The 12,706-nt window shown below is 42.6% G+C and overlaps 1 protein-coding gene across 7 annotated transcripts in view; it reads left to right on the top strand.

The window, feature by feature from the left end:
* The window catches only part of RIMKLB (ribosomal modification protein rimK like family member B), a 171,211-nt gene that overhangs the window by 67,037 nt on the left and 91,468 nt on the right, over positions 1 to 12,706 (top strand). The window lies entirely within an intron of this gene.

Raw genomic sequence — 12,706 nt, 5'->3', positions numbered from 1 at the left:
CGTGGAATATGTAGATAACATGTTCTCTGATCCAGAAGTTTTAAAGACTTTGTATTTGCTCTTATTCACAGAAACATAGTGGCTGGACTGGTAAAAATACCTCCACTTTGGAAGGAATACATTAGAATTACAGAAAGTTCAATCTAAGGAATCAGTGACCATGTGTGCATTTAAAAGTGTATTAAGTTTCAAGTTGTCTCTTAGCTCCCTGAGTCTGCATCGTGTATCTCCCTGAGGAGAGTATATAGGTAGAGAGAGCAGATCTTGTTAATAGAATACAGACTAGACAAGGAAAAAGAGTTAGAGAAAGGAAGGAGGGAGGGAGAGGAAAGAAGGAAGGAAGGAAGGGAGGGAGGGAAGGAGGGAGGGAGGGAGGGAGGGAGGAAGGAAGGAAGGAAGGGAGGGAGGGAGGGAGGAAGGAAGCTGGTTAGTTGGGAGGAAGGGAGAACAATGGACATAATCAGAAATAAGGAAATAGCACCTTTGGCTCCTCCAAAGGAGCGATACATGTTCCATCTCTGAGATACATGGGTGCTGATCAGTCTCTAGAACAAATCTGAGTACCAAACCCAGCTCCTCCTCGTCTGCCTGGACGAGAACTTACTCTTCGCCCATCTGTTCTGCAGTGAGAATGTAGAGGCTGGAAAACAGATGTGATTCTAATCTGGTGAGAGTCAGGGAAAGAAAAGGCAGGGAGGTGGGGGTAGGGAAAGAAACAACAACAAAAAGCCAGATGCAATTCAGAGCTAAGGCAGGACATATAATAGAGAGCTTAGAGCAACAATCATGTTTTCCATGAAGCTCAGACAGATGGACAAACTGAACTCAGGCCAATCATTTGGCAGCAAGAGCAATGACCTCAACATGCTGGCCCAGCTCGAGACCATAGCATAGGAAAGCCTCCCCAGGCAGTAGGAGGGGGTGCTCTCCTGGGGTCGCAGGAGGGAGTCTGAAGCTGGGGCAGTGAAAATGGAACAGAATGTTCAGAGTAAGGCAGAGGGAGAAGGCAGGGAGGGACCAGGGGCTTAGAAGGAAAGGAGAGGAAACCGGCAAGCACTGGGGAAAGCAAAAACTTCATCTATTCCTGCTGGGCTTATAGTCATTCAAGAATGCAGTGTGTTTTGAGGTAGTCTGATTAGTGTTTCTCCCTTGCAGCTATGGTGGCCCCTTTATCCTGGCGTTGTTCCCCCATTTGTTTTCAGAGTTCAGGCTGGGATGCCCAGGTTTGGAGAACCTCAGATTAACTTTTCTCAAGGTGATTTGGTCAGCACCTGTTCTATGATCCCATCAGTTTATCACTGGAGTATGTGGAGTCACGATCAGCACAAATAGTCAAAAAATGAGCAACCATGAGGTGCCAAGGTGGCTCAGTCAGTTGGGCAACTGCCTTGGGCTCAGGTCGTAGTCCTGGGGTCCTGAGACTCAGCCCTGCCTCGAGCTCTGCTTGGCAGGGAGCTTGCTTCTCCCTCTCTCTCTGCTGCTCCCCTTGCTCATGTGCACACACTCTTTTTCAAATAAATAAAAACTTTTAAAACAAGAGGAAAGAAAGAAAAGAAAGAAAGAAAGAAAGAAAGAAAGAAAGAAAGAAAGAAAGAAAGAAAGAAAGAAATGAACAGCCACCATCCAGAGCTGTGAGAGTATAATTTTCAGTTCTCACTGATCCTGGGGAAGAACTCCCAGGGCAACAGCAGTCTATGCTCCCCTCAACATAGACTGATCTGGGAAGCCCAGGTGGCTCAGCGGTTTAGCACCACCTTCAGCCTGGGGCGTGATCTTGGAGACCCAGGATCGAGTCCTGAGTTAGGCTCCCTGCATGGAGCCTGCTTCTCCCTCTGCCTGTGTCTCTGCCCCCTCCCCCTGTGTGTGTGTGTGTGTGTGTGTGTGTGTGTGTCTTTCATGAATAAATAAATAAAATATTTTAAAAAGAAACAAAAGAAACATAGACTGATCTGTGGGTAGAGAGAACATTCTCCAGCAACAGGAAAGTCCCCCATGAAACTGTCTGGAACCATCTGGCAGGTGCAGAAGCCATTTAAAGCAGGCAAGGTAATGTTTGAGTTACCTAGGAATTTTTCCTTTTCCAAAAGGGTCTCCAGTCAATGGAAGTTGGTTAAAGTGCAAAGAAACAGAAGGGAAGCAGACAAGAGAGCTCAGCAAGCTGGCTCTATTCATCTGTTTATTGGCCTGTAAAGAATACACCCATTAGCTGAAGGCCTCTGGGCAAATGTACAGAAACGTTATTACTACAGTCCAATCTAACTAAATTAAATCCAGGGCCTAAATGCAAAAAAAAAAAAAAAAAAACATAAAAGGAAGGCAAGAAGGGGGGAGGATTATACGAGGTGGGGAAGGAGAAAACACAGAGAGCCTGTGTGTGTAGAGGAATGAAGCAATAAACTAGTAATAGCCAAACTTAAAAGATGGACTCAGTGTAGGAGTTAGAAGCTAGCAAACATATGTCGTCAGACAACTGCCTACTTCTTAGTAACCCAGACGTGCTGTAACACACTCCATCCCTCTGTGCTTTGCACTGTGTGTTCCTTTCTGACCTAATTCCAATTCAGTAAATAAATGCTCATATATACATCGAATCCCAGGTTAGATGCTATGCTATCTCTTCCCAGAAACCTGTCCTAGTATCCTCTGCTTCTGGAGAGTTTTGTTTGGGTTTTTAAAGTAAGCTCTGCACCCAATGTGGAGCTTGAACTCACCACCCTGAGATCCAGTCACATGCTCTACTGACTGAGCCAGCCAGGTGCCCCTGCTTCGAAAGAGCTTATCAGGAACAGCCTGGGTGGTTTAGCACCACCTTTGGCCCAGGGTGTGATCCTGGAGACCCCGGATCGAGTCCCACATTGGGCTCCCTGCATGGGGCCTGCTTCTCCCTCTGCCTGTGTCTCTGCCTTCCTCTCTCTGTGTGTTTCTCATGAATGAATAAATAAAATCTTTATAAAAAATAAAAAGAGCTTATCATTTTCTCGATTGAGCTACCTTTTTATTTATTTTTATGATTATGTCTCAATGATGGGGAAACACAGGGCTAGCTGAGGACAAGTCATGAGCCCAGGGCAGCATATTGACAAGTCCTTGAACAGGCAGGGGACATTCCTCTACGAACTCAACTGCCTCGATACATTGCTAAGGGCAATAGGCAATCTTAGCCTGCCCCCCAGGATCCTGTAAGTCTACATTAATGGATAAAAATTCCTTTAGAAATTCCCTTTTTCGGGCAGCCCGGGTGGCTCAGCGGTTTAGCGCCATCTTCAGCCCAGAGCCTGATCCCAGGATCGAGTCCCACATCAGGCTTCCTGCATGGAGCCTGCTTCTCCCTCTGACTATGTCTCTGCCTCTCTCTGTGTCTCTCATGAATAAATAAATTAAAAATCTTAAAAAAAAAAAAAAAGAAAAAAAGAAATTCCCTGTTTCTCTACTCCCAAATACATGTTGGTAATCATCCCTCAAGCATATGACCTATGGGTATACATCTGAAGGGTCTCATGACTAAGGTTTTATTAGACGGTAATGAGGGACCTCTTCCCAACAATAGCTAGCCCCCTCAGGGTCCTGGAAACCTGGCTTCCAAAATCCCTTAGAGAGTATGCTATCCTCAAACCCCTCCCAAGTCCCAGGTATATAATCAGCCACTCCTTCCAGGCCCTGGGCAGCAGCTCTTCCTGTCCATGGGTCCAATCCTCGGGTGCTTTAATAAAACCACTATTCTGCACCAAAGATGTCTCAAGAATTCTTTCTTGGTTGTCGGCTCCGGACCTCACCTATATTCCAAAACTTCATCATTCAACTCTATTATATTCTTTCATTTGCATGTCTGCATTCCTGATTAGACAGAGTTCTGACATTGCAGAGGCAAGCTCTTACTCATCTCTGGCTGATATTAAGATTAGCACTAAAAAGTCAAAATTTGGTCATTCGAGGTGAGTTGAGATGAAGACTTAAAATAGGAACTTGCTATTTCCAAGTAGAAAATTTGAAAACCTGAGTCAACTGCAAAGAAGTACAGGATAGAATTCTAGAGAAGAAAGTAGTATGAGAATACACAAGGAGTGTAGCCTAAGTGGAACAAATATCCAGTGTATTGAAGTGACCTGAGATGAATAGAGCAAAAGGAAATAGTTATTTAAAAAATAACAATAATTTTGTTATTGTTCAGAAACAAAGGAATTCTGGCACCAAGCCTGTAAAATCAGTGCATGTAAAACATGTAATCTAAATCTACAGTAATTAGTACTTCCGTCCTACCATTTTGTTTGCGTAAATCTGATTGCACTGGTGGTCTTGCACTGTATACCCACACGCCCTTGGCCATGCAAATGTAAAATGCTCCATCCAGTTTCAGGATTTTTATTTTATTTTTTTTAAAGATTTATTTATTCATGAAAGACACAGAGGGACAGAGGCAGAGACACAGGCAGAGGGAGAAGGCTCCATGCAGGGAGCCAGATGTGGGACTCCATCCCGGGACTCCAAGAGCACACCCCGAGCCAAAGGCAGATGTTCAACCGCTGAGCCACCCAGGTGTCCCAGTTTCAGGATTCAATTAAGATTTCCAAAACCCACAACAACAATAACAAATTTAGCTGATAAAACTGGCTATAAACAAAGTAGGACAAATACTAGAAATTTATTAATGGGAAGGAAATTTCTATCTTCCCTGTCTACTCATTAGAAAACAAAACAGAAAGTCTGGACTTTGCAACTATAGGGGGAAAAACAGGAAAATTCAATTGTATATAATTATTAACAATAGCTAACATAATACATTTGTAGATGTGTATGATACCTATTTATAAGCAGCCTGCAGGAGTGGGGAGGCATGATCACCACCTCCTTTTCTTTAACCACTTGAGTGTGGGCTGGATTTAGGGACCACTAGCAAATAGAATGCAGCAAAGGAATGGTGTATATCTTCCCAGATGAGATTACAAAGACTGGCTTCTAGAATTAGTGCTCTCTTTTGATCTCTTGCTTGCTGTTTGCTCTGAACAAAGCCAGCTGCCAGGCTGTGAGCTACTCTATAGTAATGTTCATGTGAAAGAAGGCATGTCTCTAGCCAACAGTCAGCAACCTCAGGACAGCAAAAAGCCATGTGAATGAACTTGGAAGTAGATCTTCCCTCAACTGGGCCTTGAGGAAACTGCAGCTCCAGCCAATGTCTTGACCATAGCCTGAGACTGAGCCAGAGATACGCGGCTAAGCTGTACTTGCAGTCCTAATCAACAGAAATTTGGAAACTAAATTTTTGCTGCTTTAAGCTGCTAAATAACTAATATGTCCTATACTACATTACAAACTATTTTATCTATTATATAAATAACATATTTCTAACTGTATATGCTATATAATAATGTAATATTATATTGATACAATATATGAAAGACTAAATTAGCTATTATGTGTTAGCTATTTATATATATATAAATATATTCTAGTTAGTGGTGATGACTAATGTTTATGGAATATTGACCATATGCTAGACACCATGTTAAAAAAATATGATCAGGGATGCCTAGGTGGCTCAGTCAGTGCCTTAGCGTCTGCCTTTGGCTCAGGTTGTGGCCCTGGGTCCTGGGATGGAGTCCTGCATTGAGCTCCCTGTGAATAGCCTGCTTCCCCTCCTCTGCCTACGTCTCTGTCTCTCTCTGTGTCTCTCATGAATAAATAAAATCTTTAAAAAGTTATGATTATGCTACTTCACTGTAAAGCATAAAGAGGGATGCCTGGGTGTCTCAGTGGTTGAGTGTCTGCTTTCAGCCCAGGGTGTGATCCGGAGTTCTGGGATCGAGTCCCCCATTGGGCTCCCTGTGAGGAGCATGCTTCTCCCTCTGCCTGTGTTTCTGCCTCCCTCTCGGTGTCCCTCATGAACAAATAAATAAAATCTTAAAAAAAAAAAAAAAAGCATAAAGAAAAGAGAAAGATGGGGATGCCTGGGTGGCTCAGTGGTTGAGTATCTGCCTTTGGCTCAGGGCATGATCCTGGTGTCCCGGGATCAAGTCCTACTTTGGGCTCTTTGCATGGAGTCTTCTTCTCCTCCCTCTGCCTGGGTCTCTGCCTCTCTCTCTCTCTGTCTCTCATGAATAAATAAAATCTTTTTTTTTAAAAAAAGGAAAGATTAAAGGAAACAACAGATAATGGAGAAAGGAAAGACACAGATAGGAAGAAAAAAAAGGAGAGAGAAAAGAGGATGTGAGAGACAGAACTCATGTGGAAACCACAAAATTATCCTGTAATATTCAATATGAATGATTGGCATAATTCAGTAGTATAATTTACTTGAAATGTAGACCATAAAAAAAAAAAAAAACAATTTGAGGCACCTGCCTGGTTCAGTCTGTAGAGCATGTGACTTTTGATCTCAGGGTTGTAAGTTTGAGCCCCATACTGAGTGTGGAGATTACTTAAAGTATTTTTATTTATTTTTTTTTTTTTTAAATTTTTTATTTATTTATGATAGTCACACACACAGAGAGAGAGAGAGAGAGGCAGAGACATAGGCAGAGGGAAAAGCAGGCTCCATGCCAGGAGCCTGACGTGGGATTCAATCCCGGGTCTCCAGGATCGCGCCCTGGTCCAAAGGCAGGCGCTAAACTGCTGCGCCACCCAGGGATCCCTACTTAAAGTATTTTTAAAAACATTAAACAATCACAAAATCTGGTTTGTAAGAATGAGCTAAAGGAATTTAAATAATTTTGCCTGAAGAAAAAACCTAAAAGAGGAACTTAATAATTTTTAAATGTGCTAGTGAGGATTTGGGTAAAGTTTTTTATTTACCACTTCCATAAATATTAGGACACAGTAAAAATGAATTTATTCTGGCATTTAGTTTAAATTATATATTGAAGTGACATCCTGCATAAATGAGTGTGAATATTTTATACTTATTTACTGTGCCTGAGTGGCTCAGTGGGTGGATTTGTGCAACTTTTTTTTTTAAGATTCTTTTTTTTTTTTTTTTTTTTTAGATTTTATTTATTTATTCATGACAGACAGAGAGAGAGGCAGAGACACAGGCAGAGGGAGAAGCAAGCTCCATGCAGGGAGCCCGACGTGAGATTCGATACTGGGTCTCCAGGATCACGCCCTGGACTGAAGATGGCTCTAAACTGCTGAGCCACCCGAGCTGCCCCTGTAGATAGACTTCTTTAGTGACTTAAGGTGGATATATTTCTAGAAACAGCATGATGGATTGGAAAGTCATTAAAGTTGGAACTCTTCATAAGTAGGCTCCACACCACACTTAGTGTGGGGCTTGAACTCATGACCCTGAGATCAAGAGCCACAGCTGAGCCAGTCAGGCTGTCCATGATTTTTTCTGGTAGAAGAGTGAAGGAGACTCTCAGAGCTGTCCCAAAGATGGTGATGGGCAGGAGTACAGTGCCACTCTTAGAAACACTGCATACTGGTTGGTCGATTTTTCCTTGATTTTGTGTGTCAATCAGGCGGAAATTCTGCTTTACATGGTGTTGTCTACAGGATCCAAAGTGGCCTCGCTCCAACAGCTAGCTGGCCCTAGCTGCCCACAGGAATCCATGACGGGGTTGCTGGCAATGGTTCTCTTCCATTAGTGTTAACTCATTTGGGTTTTGACAGTGTAGCCATGGGTTGAGATGGCGCATTCCAAGAACCAAAGGAAGAAGTGGAGCTCTGTTAAGACTCAGACTTCATTACCCAGCATCTCTCTCCCACATCCTATTGGTCAAAAGAAATCTCCACGGTCAGTCCCAGTTTTAGGGGAGGAGCACCAGACTCCCTCCTGATGGGAGGAGAGTCAAAAAATGTGCAGCAATCTTTAATCTACCACAGGGCCTCTGAGGTTAAAGTGAATCTTTTCAACAGCCTAGGTAAGTGCCAAACAGACAACATTTGTATTTTGCTCTTTCCTGGAAACCTCATTCACTGCTCTTGCCAATGCTAAGCACAGCTGTCCTACAAGGGCCTCTTTGATGCTCAGTATTATAGATGAATGGTACTCTCATTTTCTTGTTTTCCGCAGCATTGGGCACTGTTGACCAATCCTCCTTGTTGACGTATTCTCTTCCCGTGCATGGCATCTCTGACACCTCATCCCTCTTTCCCTCTCTGCTCCATTCTGTGTTCTTTACAGTTTTTTTTTTCTTCTGTTCATGCTTAACATGCTGGTTATTGTCAAGGTACTCACACCAACATCTCTCATTAGTACATTCTGTCCCTCATTAGTCATGTTCACTCTCATGTTTGTAGGCTTATACTCCCAGATCCACACCTCAGTCTAATTTACATCTGTTTCTCTACCTCTGAATGTCCCACACATATCTCTGTTTGGGATATGTCCCACAGGCACCCTGAGTCAGTCTAGAGTTGACCTGAGCAAGGAAGCAAGCCTAAGAGCAGACTCTGGCTGAGCTTTCAGGAGTGACAACCAAGAGACTCCATTGCCCCTCCTACCATCAGAAGGCTCCCTTCCAGACTGAGACATCACCACTCAAGCTCTAGAACTACCCTGGCTCTGCCACGATCCACAAAATGGACCCTCACTTCCTGCCTTTCTCCTCACTTACTGTGGTTTTGACTTCAAGTCTTCTACTAGTGCAAATGGTTGCTGGGACTTAACTAACATCCCAACTCCAGCTGTAGTAGAGTCTCGGGTTTGTAGTTTGTAGTTTCCCACCCTATAATGCAGAAAGGTACCTTAGAAGGAGGTTTGAACAAATGTTGAGTAAGCTAAATTATGATGTCTTAGTGTCTTAGGTGGCATCACCTTCTTCCCTGCACGGTGTCATCCCCCCCGCCCTCCCCCCCAAACCTCCCTTAGGACTGTGCTGCTACTAACTGCCCAGCTATGAATTGAAATATGGTGAGTCATGCTCAGGCTCCCCCCATTTCTTTTTCTCTCCACCTGAGTCCTTTCCCACACACCTTTTGTCATCAGAATTCTATTGATGTTGTATCCTTTATCTTTCACATCCATCCATTCTATTATTCCCATCACCACTTGAGTTCAGCCCAGCTATTACTCTCAGTTTCAGCATTTCTCCACCCTTACAACACAAAGCATCAGGAGTACTATTTCTAGCAATGGTCAGATTAAGTCACCTGCTGGCTTCAAGCCCTTAAAGGTTCCTTATCCTTAGGGTATGGATGGAATTCTTAGTATGCATACATGGCTATTTATAATACTTTTATCTCTCATCACCAGTGCTCCAACCCACCCAGTCTATCTATATCTAGGACATTTGCACCTTGCTTTTCACCTCTACTGAATTACTTGCACTTCTGAAAAGCTGCAACCTCTCTTTTGCTTCTAAGCCACTGTACATGCTATGTTCTATTTGCCACACCTCCACCATAATCCTCACTTTCCCACAATCTTTTTGTTCAGCTGGCTCATTTTTAATCATCCTTTTTAATTCAGCTTGGGTAATAATTCCTTTGAATTGTTATCCAGAGCGTCTCCACCACAATGAGTGGCTCAGTGTGGATAGATGATGTGTGCCCAAAACGAAGTGTCTCAGTCTGCGCATCGGAAAGAAGTGTTGAGTGCGAAGGGGAGAGGATGTATTTCCTAGAACTGGTCACAAGAGGGCAGCAAATAACTGCTTTAGGTCACCTAGGCAGTTTTGCTGCCTTTTCTTGCATCCCATGTACTACTCCAACTGTCTATTGATATTTATGTAGCACGACTCTGGAGCTATGCCTAATGAGATGGAAAATTTCTAATGACTCAGAATCGTACTTCATTTATATTCTGATCGGTTTCTTCATGCCAGCCACTTCACTGCGTACTGGTAACTACAAAAAGATGAATCAGCAGCAACTGGTTGGCTCAGTTCTTATAGTGTAGGACTCTTTGTGAGTTCAAGCCCCATGATGAGTATAGAAATTACTTTAAAAAAAATGAATCAGTCACAGTTCCTACATTCAAAGAATGTAATAATTTAGTGCAAAAGAGAAGTATTTCTGAACTGTCTTTATTCCTTGACATATGAAGAAACAAGTGACTTGACCCATTTTCATCAGTAGCAAAGACAGTTTCAGATGGCGGCACAATGGCCAGTTTCAGAGGGCACCTGGCTAGCTCAGTGGGAGGAGCATGCAACTCTTGATCTCCATTTAGCCTACAGCTTAGTTAAAAGGATAGTGGGATGGTTGGTTATTGGGTTCAAGTAAGATAGTCTCCTAAATGACTGACATGTTTGAAGACCACATTACCAGGAACCCAGCTAATTCCACCCAAGTAATTCTCGGGTGGCTGGGAAAGCATGCTCCATCCCAAGCCCCCTGTTTTTCTTTTTGTCTTTAACAGACTTGAGCAGTGTTATGTTCACAACAAAAATGAAGTGAAAAGTAGAGAAAATTCCTATATAACCTTTGCTCTCCACACCCACATCTTCACCCACTATCAGAATGGTGCATTTGTTAGAGCTGATGAATCTACACCTATGCATCATTATCACCCAAAGCCCAGAGTTTACCTTTTTTGCCGTTTTAAGTTCTGTAGGTTATGACAATGTATCATGACCTGTTCCATCATTAGAATGTTATACCGATTCACTACCCTAAAAATGCTCTTTAAAAAAAAAAAAAGTAAGCTTTATGCCCAACATACAAGCTTTATGCGATGTGAACTCAAGACCTTAAGATCAGCAGCTGCATGCTCCTCCAACTCAGCCAGCCAGGTGCCCCCAAAATGCTCTATTTATCCCACCCTCCCCTCTAAGCTCTGACAAGTGACTCTACTGCCCCATAGTTTTGCCTTTTTTTCTGGAATATATATAGTTGGAATTTTTTTTTAAGTTGGAATATTTTATACTATGTAGCCTTTCCAGATTGGCTTCTTTCACTTAGTAATATGCATTTAAGATTCTTCCATGCTTTTCAATGGCTCGATAGCTCATTTCTTTTTAGTCCTGAATAGTATTCCATTGTCTGGATAAAACGATATCATTATCTGCTCACCTACTTACTGAAGGACATCTTAGTCTCTCCCAAGTTTGGGCAATTATGAATAAAGCTGCTCTAAGCATCTGTGTGCAGGTTTTTGTGCAGACATAAGTTTTTCCTTTGGGTATATATCAAGGAGCAGAATTAATAGATCCTATGTTAAGAGTATGTTTGCTTTTACAAGGAACAACCAAACTGTCTCTTCAAAGTGGCAGTATCATTTTGCATTTCCTCCGGCAATGATTGAGAATTCCTGTTCTTCTGCATCCTTGCCATTCTTTCATGTTATCAATGTTTTGGATTTCAGCCATTCTAACAGCCATGTAGTGATAGCTCATTGTCTTCAGTTCACAATTCTCTCATGACATATGATACCTCCGGAGTGTATTTTTGTTTAGATTTTATTTATTCATGAGAGACACATAGAGAGAGGCAGAGACACAGGCAGAGGGAGAAGCAGGCTCCCTGCAGGGAGCCTAATGTGGGACTCGATCCTGGATCCCAGGATCATGACCTGAGTCAAAGGCACAGGCTCAACCACTGAGCCTGAGCCACCCAGGCGTCCTTCCAGAGTATTTTTCATATGGCTATTTAGCATCTACGTCTTTACTGGTGAGGTGTATAGGTGGGTCTTTTGCCTTTTTTTTTTTTTTTTTAATTTTTTATTTGGGAGGGAGACAGAATGAACTATGGAGAGGGCCAGAGGGAAAGAGAGAGAAGCAGACTCCTTGCTGAAGAGGAAGCCTGATGTAGAGCTCTATCCCAGTACCTGAGCCAAAGGCACATGTTAACTGCCTGAGCAACCCAGAAACCCCCTCCCCTGTTTTGTTTTGTTTTTTTTAGTTTTTGTTTTTGTTTTTTTGTTTTTTTTTTTGCTAATTTTTAAATCAGGTCCGTTTTCTTATTGTTGAATTTTAGGGCTTAAAGACTGTGTGTGTGTGTGTGTGTGTGTGTGTGTGTGTGTTTAAGATTTTATTTATTTATTCATGAGAGACACACAGAGAGAGAGGGGCAGAGACATAGGCAGCAGGCTCCATGCAGGGAACCCAATGTGGGACTCGATCTTGGGACTCCAGGATCACGACCTGAGCCAAAGGCAGGCACTCAACTGCTGAGACACCCAGGAGTCCCATGGCTTAAAGACTTTGGATAACAGTTCTATATCAGATGTGTTTTGTTTCTGTGGCTTGTCTTATTCTCTTGACATTGCCTTGTGCTGAGCAGAAGATCAGATTTTTAATGAGGCCCAGCTTACTATTTCTTTCATGGATCATGACTTTGATGCCGTATCTAAAAAGTCATCTACATATCCATGGTTATCTGCTATCTTCCAGGGTCTTTCGCAGTTCTGCTATCTTTCAGGGGTTTTGCAGTTTTGTGTTTTAGATCTATGATTCCTTTTGAGAAGGCTGTGAGCTCTATATCTAGATTCATGGATTGTTTTTTTTTGGGGGGGAGGCACATGGCCATTGGGTTGTTCCAGCATGATTTGTTGAAGACTGCCTTTGATCCATTGTATTGCCTTTGCTCCTTTGCCAAAGATCAGCTGACTATATCTATGTGGGTCTATTTCTGAGCTTTCTATTCTGTCCCTTTGATGCATTTGTCTATTCTTTTGCCAATGTTACACTGTCTTGATTACCGTGGCTTTATAGTACGTTTTCTCAGATTTATACATAAGTATTATATTTTGTTGGGTGCTGTGACCATGTAAGGTATATATATTGAGTCTTAGCTTACCCACAAACACTTCCTAAAACCCTTGGAATTG

The sequence above is a fragment of the Canis lupus genome, chromosome 25 (genome assembly GCF_048164855.1).
Source record: "Canis lupus baileyi chromosome 25, mCanLup2.hap1, whole genome shotgun sequence".
NCBI lineage: Eukaryota > Metazoa > Chordata > Mammalia > Carnivora > Canidae > Canis > Canis lupus.
The sequence above is the reverse complement of the archived record's forward strand: the minus strand, read 5'-3'. Positions and strand labels throughout refer to the sequence as shown.